Source organism: Rattus norvegicus, chromosome 16 (assembly GCF_021556685.1).
Source record: "Rattus norvegicus strain SHRSP/BbbUtx chromosome 16, alternate assembly SHRSP_T2T, whole genome shotgun sequence".
In the NCBI taxonomy this organism is placed as follows: Eukaryota; Metazoa; Chordata; class Mammalia; order Rodentia; family Muridae; genus Rattus; species Rattus norvegicus.
Genome location: NC_141549.1, coordinates 90,957,795 through 90,976,300, shown reverse-complemented (window position 1 = coordinate 90,976,300; position 18,506 = coordinate 90,957,795).

The window sequence follows — 18,506 nt, the reverse complement described above, 5'->3', positions numbered from 1 at the left end:
GATATCAGGTAATCTCTCTCAGAACCAAATCTGATCCCCTGTAAGAATGGTAAGTGCTCCTAACTCCTGAGCTACCTCTCCAGCTCCCTATTTTATTTTGTATTGCTTTAGCAATCCATCAATATTTATATTAGCAGGTAACTGTATTAAAACTTGCACCAAAGTACATTATGTATGCCTTGATACAGGTTGGAGTCATTCATGCCCACAGGAAGTACATTTAAAAATCTATCATACAAAATACATAGATTTCCAAACAAGGACTTACATTAAAAACCTCGCTATCATTTTAGAACTGCTGGTTAAAAAGAGGAACAATAGGTGTATTGTTTATACCCTGTTGCTTAGCCTTCAGCATGCATCAGCAGGTTGAGGAGGCAGTTTGGAAAGCTGAGCAGTTGGGTAGTTGGAAATGAACTTATCAGTGCTCTCTCTATGGGGTGCCTCATTTCTGAAGAGCCCTGGAAGGCATCTGCCCACGCAGTTCCCACTGTCATCTTTAAAACAATACCACTGAGCCACTTCAGATCAGCTCAACACCCATGTGTGGCTTTGGACCTACATTATGAAACCAGAGACTTCTCACCCTTAATTACTAGAATTAACATGATTTTTCAAGACTGCAGGGGAAAGTCTTCACTCACCTTATAAAAAATAGGAAACTTCTTATACTGTGCACCTGTCCGGATATACTTTGATGATAATGTGATAAAAGACACAAAGGAATTATTTTGTTTCTTATAATAAATGAACTAACACTGGTTGTTAGAATTCCCCTTTTTTCTTTTTCTTCTTCTGTGTCTTATTACTATTGCTTATTATTATTATTATTATTATTATTATTATTATTATCATTATTATTTGAACCTGGGTAAATTATTATGTGCATGAAAGCTTCTGGTAGATTTTCCTCAAAGCCTATATTGCAAGAGTTATATTGCTATTATAATTATTATTTTACTTTTTGATACTTTTATCCAAGGGTACTGTATTTACATCATTTTCTCACTTTCTCTTCTTACTCTCTCTTCTCACATGCTTCACCAACTGGTCACATGCTTCCTACTTCCTCATGATTCCACGACCTTTTCTAACCCCTTTTGATAAACACTATTGAATTTCATCAACAATATACTTTAAAAACTCTTCTTAAAGTCATAAAAATGGAGGGATAAGGTAATTTAGGTGCTTTCTTTCTGGTCTCTAGGTTGAAGATGATTTCCTAACAAATCCCAGAGCTTATACATTTATAAGATATTGAAAATGAAGAGACTTTGGGAAAAAGTCTTCACTCAGCCTATAACAGGAAAATTCTCATAGAATTTACCTGTAAGAATTTACTTTGATGATTAAGTGATAAAACACAGCAGATTTTTTTTGTGTTCTTTTTCTTAGACTTAATGAATTAGCACTGGTGGTACCCACTTTTGTTTTTTTCATTCTGGCTAAATTTAAACCGCTCTCTTTGCTTATTCTTTCGTAAGTCTAATTTTTTCCAGAATTTTATGTCTGGCACATGCTTTCCATGCATCCTTATTTCCCTGGGTTTCAGGTTATTAACACCCTATAGGTATAGAATGCCAATAACAAGGCAATACATATTGTCCATGAATGAAATTCTAACTGGCAGAAATTTGATCACTCATTGTCTCTGAATAATAACTTATTAATTGACTCTATCATTTCCAGTGCTCCTGAGTCAACTGCTGTTCCGATTCTCTGTTGAGCCCAGAGAGAAGCCCTTTATTGCTTCTCTCATTTAATAAGTAGTCAAATAAATATTGATATGTCTTCCATTTATACTCGTTTATCAGCCATGAATTTAGGAAAAAAGTATTGACTAATGAGAAAAGAGATACATACAACCTTATGTCATACACAGTTCACCAGAGAAGAAGCTGCAACTTTCCATATATATGCTTTGTCATTGTGCTCTTATGGAGTAAAGGCAACAGAAGGATTGAGTTGGTATTGTGAGAGGCTCCCAGAACCCAAGCGAGATGACTTTAGCTGAAATATTCCAAAAGGAGAGATAGAACCTATAGAGACCACTTCCAGTAGATAGGCACAGCCCCCAGTTGCAGAATTGGTCCAACCACCCATCTCAAAATTGCTGCAGTCCAAAGGAAAGACAGGGACAAAAAATGGAACAGAGACTGAAGGAAAGGCCATTCAGAAACCAACCCACCTAGGAATCCATCCCATCTGCATACACCAAAACCAGATACTATTGCTGATGCCAGGAAGCACTTGCTGACAGAAACCTGGTATGGCTGTTCCCAGCATTGCTCAATAGAGATGAAGATATTCACAGTCAACCATTGTACTGAGCCTGGGGACCCCAATGGAAGAGGTAGGGGAAGTACTAAAGGAGCTGAAGGGAATTGCAACTCCATAGCAAGAACATTATCAACTAACTGGACCATGCAGAGCTCCCAGAAATTAAACCCACCCACCAATGAGTATACATGGAGGATCCATGGCTTCAGATACATATGTACTAGAGGATGGCCTTATCTGACATCAGTGGGAGGAGAGGCCCTTGGTGGAGGCTTATTGCCCCAGTGAAGGGGGTGCCTGAGTGGTGAGATGGGAGTAGGTGAGTGGGTGGAGGAACACCTCACCGAGGCAAAGGGGAGACAGGAAATAGAATGGGGGTTTGTGGAGGGCTAACTGGGAAGGGGGATATCATTTGAAATGTAAATGAATAAAATGATATGACAACAACAACAAAATAGGATGCATACATGCACAAATTACAGCAGCAAATAGTAGCTTGTTAAAGTTACGGGACACAAAACTAGCAATCACTCAGTGATACTCATGAAATAACCTTGTCTACTTCAAACAACAAGCCAGCATTTTCTGACATTCCCGTTTCTTTGGTGACAGCAATCTCAACAAGTTGAAATTACACCTCAGAGAGACGCTTTACTACAAAAATTTTAAAATATATCAATTTGTATGTTTTAAATTGATAATTACTACATGAAAATAAAAATGATGAAATCAAAAGAGGGAGAGACAGACAGACAGAAAGAGACCTTCCTGGAGGAAGTTGGAGGAAGAGAAGCTGGCACACTAGGATATATGTTGAATGCTTATTAAGAAAACAACCATCGTATACCTCTGGCCTTTGTACAACCAGCACCCTGAGCATGCCTGCATTTATCTATTCTTTAAAGAGAAGCTACTTACCATCATTGTCTTCTCTCTACACCTCACCACTTGGCTGGACCACACCCAGGTTTCCACCTAAGTCTTTTTTGAGATTAGGGAACAACAATTTTAATTAGTGAGGCATAGCCACTCCTTGATGTATCATTGCTGTTGCTGTATTTCTGATGAAGATTAGAGTAATTAAAAGCAACTGTCTGGCACCCTATTTTGAAGCTATAAAATATACCTGTTCTGGCCTATAGGAACTTTCATGATCTAATATGCTTGGCATATTCCTTGACTAAATTTGGATCATATTTCTTTTTATGCTATGTATAAGTTGTGCAAACAGGTTCATCCCCAGGAGACTCACAACTTATATGTAATTATATGATATTTTCCCTTGAGTATGTATTTTTTAAGTTATGGCCCAATTATTAGCCAAGGATAGAAATAGTCTCAATATGACTGTTTGCTTTGAAAACAAAACAAAGATTCGACCAACAAGCCAGATAACATGGGGTTCATCATCAGTGTCACATTGAGAGGATTAATTTTTCATATTTCAATTTACAGTTTAGAAGAAATGAAAATACAATTAGAGAATTTTGTTTCTATATAGCAAAAATTACACTTAGGATTAAAATGTATACTCACCACACTAATTATTTTTGTTATTGAGAATTTTTCTAATTAAAGAAAATGTAAAAGCAATCTAAAATGTTAGTTCATAAAACTATGTTATATATGATATTATTTTTACATTTACCTCACTATAAAGATATTAGGAAACTTTATATTTTACTCTTGACTTTGAAGTCAATTAGGGCTAAACAACAGAACTTTGTTTCCCTAAGTTAAAATATTACCCAACTAAATTATAACAAAAAAATTCAAACTCTGCTTGACTCTTGAATGATTATTTAACACTGGATAGTGAGTAATTACATTTTAAGCAATTTAAAAAATTCTTTGGAAGGTATTCATGATTTTAAAAATAAGAAACCCTTTATTATTATTTGATTACAATTATGAAGAAATTAGCTATTGTGCAAATTGAATAATGCTAATCATAGCTAAAATATCTGGCCTTTCAGAAACGTTAAACGTTAAACATTAATCTATTTTGTTTGTTTTCCTTTTTGATTTTTAACTTTGAATTAATTTTCATCCAGTGTTGCTTTCAAAGTGGAAGTGCTGGTCTGTGTTATATTTATCAGGAAGTGAAACAACAGGATAGACCAAGAAGGAAGAGAAAGCAGAAAGGAAGAAAGGGCCAGAATAGATAGTTGAAATAAGGAAGCAAAGTGGCATGAAGTTTGAAATAAAACCAAGCAGGGGAAGAGAAATGAAAGAAAATGAAGAACAAGTAGAAAAAAACACAATTACAACAAAATCTTTTGCAGTTTTCACTGTCATATCCATTCCTTTTCATATGGACTACAAATTAAGTCATTTAGAGAAGGCTGAAGAAGTGTGTTTGGCACCTGATGCAGATAGAATGAAAAGAAAGGATCATCAGGGTCTTCTCCATGCCCACTTTCCTAAAAAAGCAACAGCATTACTGTAGCTCTCTTGGGGGTGGTAACCAAGGGAAAATATAGTTTCAGAGTACCTAGTTTTGGAGCCAGCTTTTGACTGTGGGATCTATATATTCACAGATATGTCAATCAGTCCTTCCCTACGTGTACATAAATGAATGTCCTCAGGGGCAACTAAAGACATAGACACAGTCCATGTACCCTTTGAGTTTTAAGCCTTTAGTGATCAATAGTTTCTGGGATATCTCCTATAAAATGAGATGCCATCGTTTGTTGATGTAAGCAACACAATTTGCAATATACATCAGGAATTCCGAGAACATCTTCAATTACAGAATCCATGGGGCATGGTGTGCATTACTGACTATGGTTTATTATTGTAATATACTTAATGTCAAAGCAGAAAAGAGCTGTGTATGAGCAGACGTAGAAGACAATATATTCATTTCATTGACTGTATCATGCTGTTGCTTGAAGTTAATAGCAGGACTTTTTGGGCAGTTTGTGAAATGTAGCTTGAAATGTTACAAAGGCATGTTCTGGTTTCGTTTTGTTTTGTTTTGTTTTGTTTTGTTTTGTTTTGTTTTGTGAGAGTCTATGTTGCCCATTATGGCCTCAATTTAACAATCATCCTACTTCTGTTTTTCTGAACACTTCGATGACAGATATGTAAAACACCTGACTTTAGCCTACCTTTAGTTAGGGGTTTCATTACTGCTTATTTTCAGACTTCTGCATTGTATTTGCCCTTGAGATACTTGTGCCTGAGACATAAATATTCTTTTCTTGAGATTCTAAATACAGCTAACTCTAAAAATAAACAGAGAAGAGTAATCACAACAAGCAATTAAAATAGAGAAGAAGTAACCAGAGTTGAACTTGAAATATGCTTCTGCTTACAAATAACAAGCAAGGATGGAAAAAAAAATCAAATGACCCTGCATAACTATTGAACTTTTTAAAAACTGTTTTCCTAAGATTTGCATACTCTAGTCAGTAAGGAAGATGAATGATGAGCGAATAGCATCAGGTGTCCTTCCATATCTCTGGAATATCTTGGGGTTCCATTTGTATTTCAATACACAGAACAGTGGTATGAACTAGGCTAAGCGCTTATCATATTTGCCGTCAGGGTGTTTCAGGAGTATCCTCAATCTGTATTACCTGCCTTCTGGGGTAGCACTTGTTAACTGGATGCATTTTCTATAAGGATCTATACTGGAGTTGAAGAGCTTTAAATGAAACAAAAGTGATGAGGTAATTTATTTCAATATTTTCTCTCTAGCTTTGTTCTGAATAGCTTTAATGCAAGTTGCAAATTTTCATTGGACTGACAAGAAACACTCTAGGTGCCTTGGCTTTCCAAAATTGCTGTCGCGGGATACCAGAATGGTAATGATGAATTGCAAAATAAATACGATAGATACAGGGGAAAATGATGGAAAGTCAAATCTCCTGCGGTAATTCATTCTGGGGATTTGCTTAAGTCATAAATAAGAAAATAAAGATTGAGTTACTTATATTTAGCAAAATTTTAAGAGTCGATGCTCACAATTGATCTAACACTTGGGTGTCAGGTGTCTTTCTCTGTCTATCCATGATAAAAGTTGATAATAAGAACAAAGGAGAGATTGCTATTCAACAAAATAAAACAAAAGCACAAAAGCAAAAACCAAATAATTTTTGGAAGCTCCTTGTTGCTTAAGTAAAAGTAAGGTTTTAAAAATAATTCAGGTGTGTGTATGTTTGTGTGTGTGTGTGTGTGTGTATATATATATATATATATATATATATATATATATTGAGCTTTTTCAAAACAGTTTTCCTAAGATTTGCAGACTCTAGACAGTAAGGAAGATGAATGATGAGCAAATGGCATCAGGTGTCCATATATATATATATATATTTCATTTTTTTTCCAGAGAAAACATGCTTTACAGTTACATTCTTATTTTTCTTTATTTTGCTCTATTATTACTTAAATACTACATAAAGATATTTTCTTATCATAGGGAGTAAGTCCTGATCATTATACTGGCGCTGAACCCTTATATTTAGGTTTTTATTATACAGTTTTAAAAGGATGAAATTGAATATCATAAAATAACTTCTGTTTTCTGTACATATATTAAGTACACATCCATATCATTAGCATTAGTTGTTGGAAGAACCATCATAATTACTCATTTGAAGATGTTAGTTTGGAATGATAACTTTTGGACCCATAGTGTCTGAAGGGTGATCACTTGACTTTTGCACTGCTATTCCCTATATTATTACTTAAAATTTATCTTGATCTAATATTGCATAAATGTATGAAATTCTTAAATAACATAAAAAGAATTTTTAAAATTCATAAATTTATATTTTTAAATCATACTCCTTGTATGTATTTTGTTTTGGATATAGAGAAGAATTTGTTTGTCTTATGATGCATGTAACATGAATTACACTTTGTGATGTTTTTGTGTTACCTCTTAATGTCTTTTCAACAAAGTGGAAAAACATATTAAAGCAATTATGTAATGAGTTGACAGCAGGATTCCCTTTGTACCCATTATCTGAACCATAGATGTAAATGTAAAAAGAATAAAATTCAAATGAAATATCTATCTATATATATAATGGTATATAATGATATATGTATTAATTTATACATCTAATGATCTTTATAGTAATACACACACACACACACACACACAAACACACACACAAACGTGTACACACATTCCCTTGTGCACACATTTGAGGCAGATAGATGAGATTCTGGATCACTTCTTTTCTTCAGAACTATTTTGATGGAATGAATGAAGGATGAAACTTTAGGACCATTTTGGTAAATTTTTGTAGATAGCCATTAGTGAAATTTCTGAGTTCTGTTTACTCATCAATAGACTGAGACAGGTGACATGTGACATCATTCCAGGATCAACTACCTGGGGGAGTAGTTTACTAGTCTGACAGTCTTTCTTCTTTAAATGGGATCCCGAGTTTGTTTTAGAGTATCTGTTTTAACCCTCTTAAACTCTTAGTTTTTGAATGAAACATTTTTGTTTCACTTTGTGTGTCTAGAACTGCAAATTATGCAACCAGCTATGAAAAAAAGTTGTCATCAAGATTGAACAAAATAATATAATGAGAGGGACTATGAATCCACAGAATGTCATTTCTTAAAGTGTCCTGAGGAAACTACTTAGTGAAATGCACAAACAGAAGAAACAGGCAAATGATTCATCAGTAAAGCCAATGGACAGTCCTACTGCAGAAAATCACCGCCATTATAAAGTTGTTCATGTGCCTGCAATTGAAGGCTGTTAGCAAGAAGCACTTTCAATACCAAAATAGCAGATTCACAATAAATAGCTTAACAGAGAGGGTTTATTCTTCCTCAACTCATTTTTCCATGTGACAATTCAGTCCTAATCCTTTGAGGTGCCCATTGTCAGTGATGGGTGAGCACCCCTCCTGAGTTCATAGAATGGCACTCCTAAGAATCTTCCTTTGGAGAATAGAGGAAATAATCACGGAAATCATTTTCTTATTCTGTTCTCAGTTCAGGAACTCCAGTGAAAGTGCTGCTGAAAGCATCCGGAGCCAGTAGAAATAGCCCAAGCCTTGGGGAGCAGGCTTTATGGCAATCCTTTAGCAGAATGGGGAGCAGCTCTCACAGTAGCTGCAAGTCACCTGCTATCTTGCAGTGTTTACTACTCTTTAGGTCTCCCTCTTCGGCTCTTCTTGATAGTTTGAGCACAGGGCCATATTTCAGACTTTGGATAATCAAGAGTATAATTATGGCTTTAGGAGAATAGAAGCTGTTACTTCAAAAAAGATGAGCTGTCAACATCAAGAGCAAATGCACAGTAGAAAGAAAGTCACCTTTCATTCCTATGCTGGTTAACTGAGGGTGGTGTAATAGGAAACTTTAGATAAAGGCATTGTCTTGTATCACCCATAGGCAGGTGTGGAGCAAAAGTGGTATCATGCACTAGAGGACAATTATGTGACTTCACATCTTGAAGCATACATAACTGTCTCCACCTCACACTGCTGATGGACATGAAACCAAATGCCAAGAATGCCACTTTGTATATTTGTCCATCCTTATTTTCCAATCATTAATATGGATTACATCTATAATGAATGGGAGTGAAGATCAGGTAACTGGACTATGCAGAACTGTGGAATCAAGATGTGTTGCATATTCCCAACTAACTAATATGAAATCTACTTGACCTGTTGAATCAAAGAGTATCACATGTATAAATCAGCCCCTTTAAAAATGAAGGTGGCATTTTAAATCAGAGCTGGTAGAACAGCTTTTACCCTGTAGCCTTTTGTGTTCATTCCTGAAAATAATTTTTTATTGCATATTTTTTATTTACATTTCAAATGTTATTCCCTTTCCTGGTTTATCGTCCATAAGCCCCTTAACCCATCCCCCTCCATTTCTTCTAAAAGGGTTTCCTGCTCCCCAAACACCCTCCTTCCTGACTCCCTGCCCTGACATTCCCCTACACTGGAGGGGTCCACTCATGGCAGGAGCAAAGGCTTCAAAAATGGTGGACAAAAAGATGAGTCTTACATTCAAGTTGTAGGGAATCATGTTGGAAATATAATAAATGAAGTGAGTATTTTTCCATATATTGTGGAATATTGTAACCATGACTTATAGAGAGTCTTGATAGAAACTGAAATGTACTAGAAAAAAAGTGGAGTCTTAGGGGAAGATTTGCTATTGCTATAGGAATTCACCCCAAGATTTAGAGGGATACATGAAAGTATACACTGAAGGCCTGAAAGTGTGCTTTCACCTTATTTTTAATTAGCATAAGAAATATTAGATGTTATAGCATTTTGGTTGAAATGTGCTCTAGGGATTGTCTTGGCCACAACACACCAATGCTTGTTACCATGTTCCTCTCACTTTTCTCTTTCTCTCTTGTATGGCCCCTGTGTATTTTTTGCCAAGCCCCACCCTTCCTCATTACCCATTTTTATCCTTTTTTGATCTTTCAATTGTTATATTAAGTAAGAGAAAGAAATCTTTCATCTATCAAAACCAATATAGGTAGAAAATACATCAAGTAATTACAAATATGCCAGAAGAAACTAACTGCCTGATTTGGATCACAGACATAAGTCATTGAAATTTACTAAGTAGTAGCACTGTGTGATAGAGGACGAGGAAACAGAAATGTTTTTTCCTAGGGTGATGATCATGCTATATGCTAGCTCGTCAGACAGGTAGTTGGAGATGAATTGCTGCCAGGAGGATTGTATGAGTAGAACTTTAGAAAGGAAATGCTGTTGTGTAAACCTGAAGCATCCCTGATATGCTCATGGTCTCAGGGCTTAATTGTTAGTGATGAAGTCTTGGAAAAATACTGGATTCAACCATTACTATTACTCTGCTCTAATGGATAAAATCTAATGGATAAAATCCATCTAATGGATAAAATGATGGATAAAATCACTACACATTCAACATCATTAGCTTTTAGTTGCTTCTGGAACCTGGAAATATGAATCAGGTAGAAAAAAGGAAATCCATGGGTAAAGACTCTGGATAGATCTTTCTTGTCCCCAGCCTCTACCTACCTCTATTTTCTGGACAATATTGAGTCAGCAGCCTCCTCACTGTAGACTCCTGCTGGATCTCAATGACCCTAAGTAGAAGTCTCTGAAACAAGCTGAAAAAAGTCCTCTCTCTAAACTGTCATCTTACTACATGTGGGATCTTCTTAAATTATTTCACAGCTACAAGTAATTTCTCCAATAATTATCCTAAATACCATAGATGGATGTTAGGTGTTTTTCTTTTGGTTCATCATTTTTGGAAACATATTCCACCTGTTTAGACAAAGCTAACAGAGAACTTCTGAAGTTCTTGCTCCAAAATATCTGAGTCTTTTACACTGAGGCACACCTTTATTTAACCTGTCTTCGAGAGGAACTTGGGTAAATAAAAGGTGTTATAAAATAAAATCCCTATATATTTGAGACTCTTCGTCCTTCTTATACTATGTTAACATGCCCAGTGCAAATTTTACTCCGTGTACTTTGACATTCTGCTTTTACTTTCTGATATATTATTTCCTTGTTACTGATCTGTTAAATTTCATTCAACTATGTTGAAATGTGTTATCATTTTATCTTCCATATATAATGCTTTGGGATGATTTGCTGTGGGTTTCCAACTGATTATTCAGATAATAGAGAAACTTCAATAATTTGTGTTTCAAAATGAGTTAGATTTTCTACAAGTCTTAGTGTCTGAACTCATGGGGTTTCAATAAGATTAATGCCAAAACACCTTTTGTCCACTCTATCTCATTTCAATTTAATATATTTGCTTGTTTGTTTTTCAGAAATGATTCTCATCCCATGTTTTCAGTGTCTTACTTACTTGGTAAGTTCCATTTTACTATTCATCCGATCCACTGGGCCTTTTTTTTCCTTTTTCCATCTTTATTAACTTGAGTATTTCGTATTTACATTTTAATTATTATTCCCCTTCCTGGTTTCCAGGCCAGCATCACCCTAACCTTTTGTATGGGTGTTCCCCTCCCCATCCTCCCCCCATTACCTCCCTCCCCCCAACAATCACATTCACTGAGGGTTCAGTCTTTGCAGGACCAAGGGCTTCCCCTTCAACTGGTGCCCCTACTAGGGTATTCATTGCTACCTATGAGGTTGGAGCCCAGGGTCAGTCCATGTATATAGTCTTTGGGTAGTGGCTTAGTCCCTGGAAGCTCTGGTTGATTGGCATTGTTGTTCATATGGGGTCTCGAGCCCCTTCAAGCTCTTCCAGTTCTTTCTCTGATTCCTTCAACATGGGTCCCATTCTCAGTTCAGTGGTTCAATGATGGCATTCGCCTATGTGTTTTGAGCTTTAGTAAGGTTTCTTTTATGTATGTAGGTGCCCTTGTATTTGGGCATAGATATTTAGGATTGAGATTTCATCTTGGTGGATTTTTCATTTGATGAATTTGAAGTGTCCTTCTTTATCTTTTTTGATGACTTTTAGTTGAAAATCGATTTTATTCGATATTAGAATGGCTACTCGTGCTTGCTTCTTCTGACCATTTGCTTGGAAAGTTGTTTTCCAGCCTTTCACTCTGAGGTAGTGTCTGTCTTTGTCTCTGAGGTGTGCTTTCTGTAGGCAGCAGAATGCAGGGGCCTCATTGCGTATCTAGTTTGTTAATCTATGTCTTTTTATTGGGGAGTTGAGACCATTGATGTTGAGAGATATTAAGGAACAGTGATTATTGCTTCCTGTTATATTCATATTTGGATGTGAGGTTATGTTTGTGTGCTTTTCTTCTTTTTGTTTTGTTGCCAATATGATTAGTTTCTTGCTTTTTCAAGGATGTAGCTTGCCTCCTTATGTTGGACTTTACCATTTATTATCCTTTGTAGCGCTGGATTTGTAGTAAGATACTGCGTAAATTTGGTTTTGTCATGGAATATCTTGGTTTCTCCATCTATGTTAATTGAGAGTTTTGCAGGATACAGTAACCTGGGCTGGCATTTGTGTTCTCTTAGGGTCTGTATGACATCTCTCCAGGATCTTCTGGCTTTCAGTCTCTGGCAAGAAGTCTGGTTTGATTCTGAAAGGTCTGCCTTTATATGTTACTTGACCTTTTTCCCTTACTGCTTTTAATATTCTTTATTTTGTGCGTTTGGTGTTTTGACTATTATGTGACGGGAGGAGTTTCTTTTCTGATCCAATCTATTTGGAGTTCTGTAGGCTTCTTGTATGTTTATGGGCATCTCTTGCTTTAGGTTAGGGAAGTTTTCTTCTATGATTTTGTTGAAGATGTTTACTGGTCCTTTGAGCTGGGAGTCTTCACTCTCTTCTATACCTAATATCCTTAGGTTTGATCTTCTCATTGAGTCCTGGATTTCCTGTATGTTTTGGACCAGTAGCTTTTTTCATTTTACATTATCTTTCACAGTTCTGTCGATGATTTCTATGGAATCTTCTGCTCTTGAGATTCTCTCTTCTATCTCTTTTATTCTGTTGGTGAAGCTTGTATCTACGGCTCCTTGTCTCGTCCTTTGGTTTTCTATATCCAGGGTTGTTTCCCTGTGTTCTTCCTTCATTGCTTCTATTTCCACTTTTAATTCCTTTAACTGTTTGATTGTGTTTTCCTGGAATTCTTTCAGAGATTTTTGTGATTCCTCTCTATAGGCTTCTACTTGTTTATTTATGTTTTCCTGCGTTTCTCTAAGGGAGTTCTTCATGTCTTTCTTGAAGTCCTCCAGCATCATGATCAAATGTGATTTTAAATCTAGATCTTGCTTTTCTGGTGTGTTTGGATATTCAGTGTTTGCTTTGGTGGGAGAATTGGGCTCCGATGATGATGATGCCATGTAGTCTTGGTTTCTGTTGCTTGGTCTCCTGTGCTTGCCTCTCGCCATCATGTTGTCTCTGGTGTTACCTTGTTCTACTATTTCTGACGTTGGCTAGACCGTCCTATAGGCCTGTGTGTCAGGAGTTCTGTAGACTTGTTTTCCTGTTTTCTTTCAGCCAGTTATGGGAGCAGAGTGTTCTGCTTTCGGGCGTGTTCTTTCCTATCTACTGGTCTTCAGCTGTTCCTGTGGGCATGTGCCTTAGTCCACCAGGCAGGTGGCTTGGAGCAGAAAAGTTGGTCTTACCTGTGGTCCCGTGGCTCAAGTTGCTCATGGGGTGCTGCTTTTGAGCTCTCTGTGAGAGTGGCATCCAGGAGGGCCAGTTCTATCTTTTCCCTGAGCCCCTGTGCACTGGTGTCCCAGATGGTGTTACAGGTGTTTTCCTCTGGAGTCAGAAATGTGGGCAGAGTGTAGTCTCTTTTGGCTTCCCAGGCATGTCTGCCCCTCTGAAGGTTTAGCTCTCCCTCCCACGGAATTTGGGTGCAGAGAACTGTTGACCGGGTCCCTTCAGGTCTGGGTGGTTTCCGGATCGCCTCCACTGGGCCTTTTAAACTTCATATTTGTCATACATAAATTGTTTCATTGAGTTTTCAACAATATTTTTATTTTATATTTTCAGAATCAATTGCATTTAGTTAATCTTATTTACAGTCATCTCCCACTAAACTTGTAATCTATTAGGTCTACCAATCCTATTTACTCTGTCAAAGTGTATGCATGTGTGGTTTCCTTCCATGTGACATACACCAGTGATTTAGCCCTAAATTTTATTATAGAATTACAATTAAATTCTTATTTCATATTTTCAGAGTCAATGTTCCCAATATATGTATATCTTTAAACCTGTTTCTGTACTGGCTTTGTTTCTGAGTCTGGAAGTGATCTGATGGTCAATCTATCACCACCTTCCAATGGCTGGAACTATGAGTATGTACCACCAAGCCTCGAGGTAGCTTATATTCTTTTAACTACTCTGCTGCTTTTAATACACTTGGGTTGTGATAAAAAAATATGTGCATTATCTGACTAGATTTAAAGTTGCTGGGAATGCCCTTATGAAACACATCTCATTGTAACACTAAATGGATTTGTACAGAGGGTCACAGAATACCACATGTCATGTTGTCACATTCTGGGCTTTCGAAGGAGATGTCTACTCTTGGTTGTAAAACGATGTTTCAGAAAAGAACAGTGTATATTGTGTTTTGTTTTCTTCCTCTCCATTCCTCTTCCAATGTGGCTTTCAAACTGATTTATCTATGGGATCCTTCTGACAGTGTGTCTTAACTATTATATCTCTGCATTGTTGGGGAGATTTAGTTCAATGCAGAAGGGAAAACAGGTTAGCCCAAGCTAAAATCCTCTTTGTTTTGTTGTTGTTTGTTTGTTTGTTTATGTTGTCAGTTTGTTTTGTCCATATATTCTCCCAGTCTTTTAGTGCATCTTCACTCATATTTTTATATACATTCAACAGTATACTCTAGATCCCTTTCATACCCAATTTTTTAAGGCTTTTCATAGACCCATATGAGATTTTAAGACTTACACATCACTCTTTCTTCTTTTTGCCAAATGACTCTGCTGGAACCAGTTCAACTTCACCGATTCTGCTGTTTTCTTGACTCTTTGTATTTAGCTGGAACACCTGTTGCTCTATATTATTGGTCTCACTTTGGGGTCTTAATGATCTTTCAAGAAACCTTGTTGAAATAAGTCTATTTAAGTGTTTCTCTTTATAAATGCTATCCTGCTTGGAAAATATGATAATTATGAGTGATAATTGTAATTGAAAATTCTTTGGAATAATTATATTGAGTCATTCTATCATTTGAGTGACTGAAAAATATGCCAACGTTGTTTTAAAAATGTTTTGTATGAATTATGCTGTGCTCAGAATGAACTTCTCAGAGAAAAAGGAGTTGGTTTTTTTCATATAGGATAAGTGTAAAATCGAATAATGTACATTATTGCAAAACACTGAAAATGAAACATAATGCTCAGAAACAGAGAGCTGCATATAAATCCTTGCTGAGCAGATAATACAGAGTTGGTTCATAACAACAGCTATAATTGTTCTAAGGTAAATTGGCAAGTCTGACTGTTTTAAAATATTGGACAAATGTAATATATTAATATCTACCATATAGTGGAAATTACATGTTGTGCTGTAATAAAATCTATGTGGATGATTTTTTTCGTGTAATGCTAAATATAAATTCTTTAACACATCCATCTTTTCAGAAACTTAATACAACTCTGCACCTCTTGGGCCCTATCTTGGGATGTTTCCCTTCCCCCTTAATGAGCCTTTTAGTCTGCTGTAGCAAGAAGTTGTTTACACCCTTGGCAGCTGCTCTTAGCCCCTGATTTGGGCTTTTCCATGGCACCCTTCCTCCCCACCTAGCCTTCCAGTTTGTTGTTGTTAAGAAGTTGTTTAAGCCCCTGATTGGGCCTGGAACTTTCCACCACACAGACTTTTCCTGTTTTCCTGGTTGGGGATTTTCACCTGCCTTGGTGTTTTCCATGGCTTTTGCCTCGGGTATATAAGGAGATCTCAGTAAAGCCTTGGTGGCACTCTCTGAAAACGGGTGACCCGTGTACGTGTTTTCTTTCACTCCTGTAGACCTATACCTTGATATTCACACACTGAAGGTGCAGGTGCCAACATCTGGAGGTCCCACTGAGATCCAGAAAGAGAGGAAAAACTGACGGGATCATTCCAAAAGGCCCGCCAGCAAGGAAGCAGAAGGTTCTGGGGACAAGCGGCGACCACACGGCAAAGCTAAAAGTAAGTAGCGCTACAAAGGTTTTGCCTTAGCCATGGGAACTACAAGTTCCTCGTTATTGGTCGTAGATCAGCTTGTAAGTTTACTCAAACAACAAGGTACTGGTATAAAGGTAAAGATAGCCCAAGATTTTGTTAAAAGTATAGAAAAAGTCAGTCCTTGGTTTACAGCTAGTGGTGGTTTGAATATTCTGGATTGGAAACAGGTTAAAAGGGACAAGGTAATAGTGGTAAAAAATTTTTTGTGTGTGTTCTTTTAGAGTTATGCTAAAATCTAGAGAAGCAAAGACAATTCTCATAGATGCCTTTAGTCTTCGGGCCCTGACTCGAGACAGTTTACATCCTAGACAAGAGAGAGAATGGGGTTGAGAAAAACAGTCATCCAGGAGTCTCCACAGATGCTTTGGCAAAAGAAGGAAATGAGTTTTAGGTTTTTTGGAGCTCTCCTGGGGACAGAAGGAGGTAGGAGACCTCTTGTCTCCTTGCTGGCTCCTATTGGAGAAGTGCTTAATTCTGGTTCTGGACTCTCTAGGTAGGATATCTGGGTCCCTTTGGTGGGACACCATCTAGTTCTTTTCCTCTTTGTGTATTGTCTGTCCTTGGTGCACCAAGCTGTCGATGTATGTCAATTTATGTCTGGGTTTTGCTTCTCATTGCTTGAATGTTTTGTGTTTCATGTTTAAAAGAAAAAAGTGGTTAAAACTTTTAGATGTTGGTTGATTCACCCCTTGATATAGTTTTAACTCCTTTAAAGAAAGGAAAAAATAAATAAAAAGCAGTTTCAATTGGCTTTTGGAGCCCTGCATCTGTAGCTAGGAGCCTAAGTCCGCTGGGGAAGCTCCCCAGGGGGCTAGGTAAATGTTTACACTAGCCAAACCTGAAGGGCCAGGAGTTTCAAAGCTTCTATGGTAATGGAACTGATGGCTGTATGTCTTAGAAAAATCTTTGACTGTGATTAATTGGATTCAACAGGTGACAAGTTGCTTCTTTAAAATCAGTTAGAAAAGATAAAATGGTGTTTGATCTAAATATTAAAGATATGTGTAGTCACTTCATTTTTTGATTGGTTTTAAATGTATAATATGCTCCACATGTCTTGGTTATAGGTTACTGGCTTTTAAGTTATTGTGTATGGTTAAAATTTTGTAACATTGGTAACATAAAGTTGGCTTAAACCTCATAATTCAGATGGAGTAATTTTAGACAACACATGGCATGAGCCAACCCAGGAAAACAGGTCTAAATTAGAATAATATTTTAATATAATTGTTATCCTAGAAATCACACTTATAATAAAAGAATTTAGGGCAATGTCTCTTTGTTGAGGAATTAGAGCCTACACAATCATTCGTTCACAGGCAAGAATTGGCAGTCAAACTATGGATCATGGAGAATGGACTTGGTGTTTTGGAGAGACTGGATTTTGGAGAATAGATGGTTTGTTGGAGGTTGAGTTTTGCTTTCCAAGTTATCATTGTACTCTGGTGTTAAAGGAAACTTAGATTGTGGTTAAAGATTGCCAGTGTTACACTGGCTACAGTTTACAGTTTGACCACAGACAGCCTCAAGATTCTAACTCACATATTTGTAATTAAGAAAAAATCAAACAGGTGGAGATTGTTACAGGATTTACGAAAGGTTGATGAGACTGTGGAACTTTATAAGAGCATTACAGTCTGTTTGCTCACTCCAACTGCTATTTCAAGAAATATATATACAATTATTATAGATCTAAAAGATTGTTTTTATGCTCTTACTTTACATCCTGGCAATTGTGAAGGATTTTTATTTAGTGAACTTGCTTATAATTTTGGAGAGCCCAAGAAGTGATACCATTGGAAAATTTTGCCTTGAGGAATCACTCTTGGCCCTACATTATGTAAAAATTTTTTGTCACTGCTTCAATACAAGAAGCTAAGACTTTGAATCTTTCAGTGTATATTATTCATTATATAGACATTTTAATATTACTACAAGCCTTTACTCTTACAACATGCCTTAAATTTCAGGTAGTAGCTGCTGCTCCAAAAGATTCAATTTTTTTTTCAATATTTGAGACATTGGTCAATTAAGAAAAAAATTTTCTAAAATTTATGCCATGCATGTTGTCACCCCCTTTCTTTTGGTTCGGAATGGGACTAAGGCAGTGTCCACCACACAGACTTTTCCTGTTTTCCTGGTTGGGGATTTCACCTACATTCTTTTCCATGGCTTTTGCCTCGGGTATATAAGGAGATCTCAGTAAAGCCTTGGTGGCACTCCATGTACGTGTTTTCTTTCAATCCCGTAGACCTATGCCTGATATTCACACACTGGAGGTGCAGGTGCCAACATGCACCGACTTAGTTTTAGAATCTTCTTCTAATCAAAACTGAATACTGCTTCCAGATTCTATATTCTTAACGATACTTGAGCACTTACGGTTGCATTGGAAGCCTTGATGATGCCAGTCCTTATTGTACTTAACATATTCTGTGTTTGGCTTTCATAACTACCTAGGCCTTGACTTCCCCTTTTATGTTAGTGTCAGTCAGGATTCCTCATTATAGAAAAATAGAAGCCCACTTAGGAAACTCAAGTATAGTGTAAACAGAACACCTGAGTTC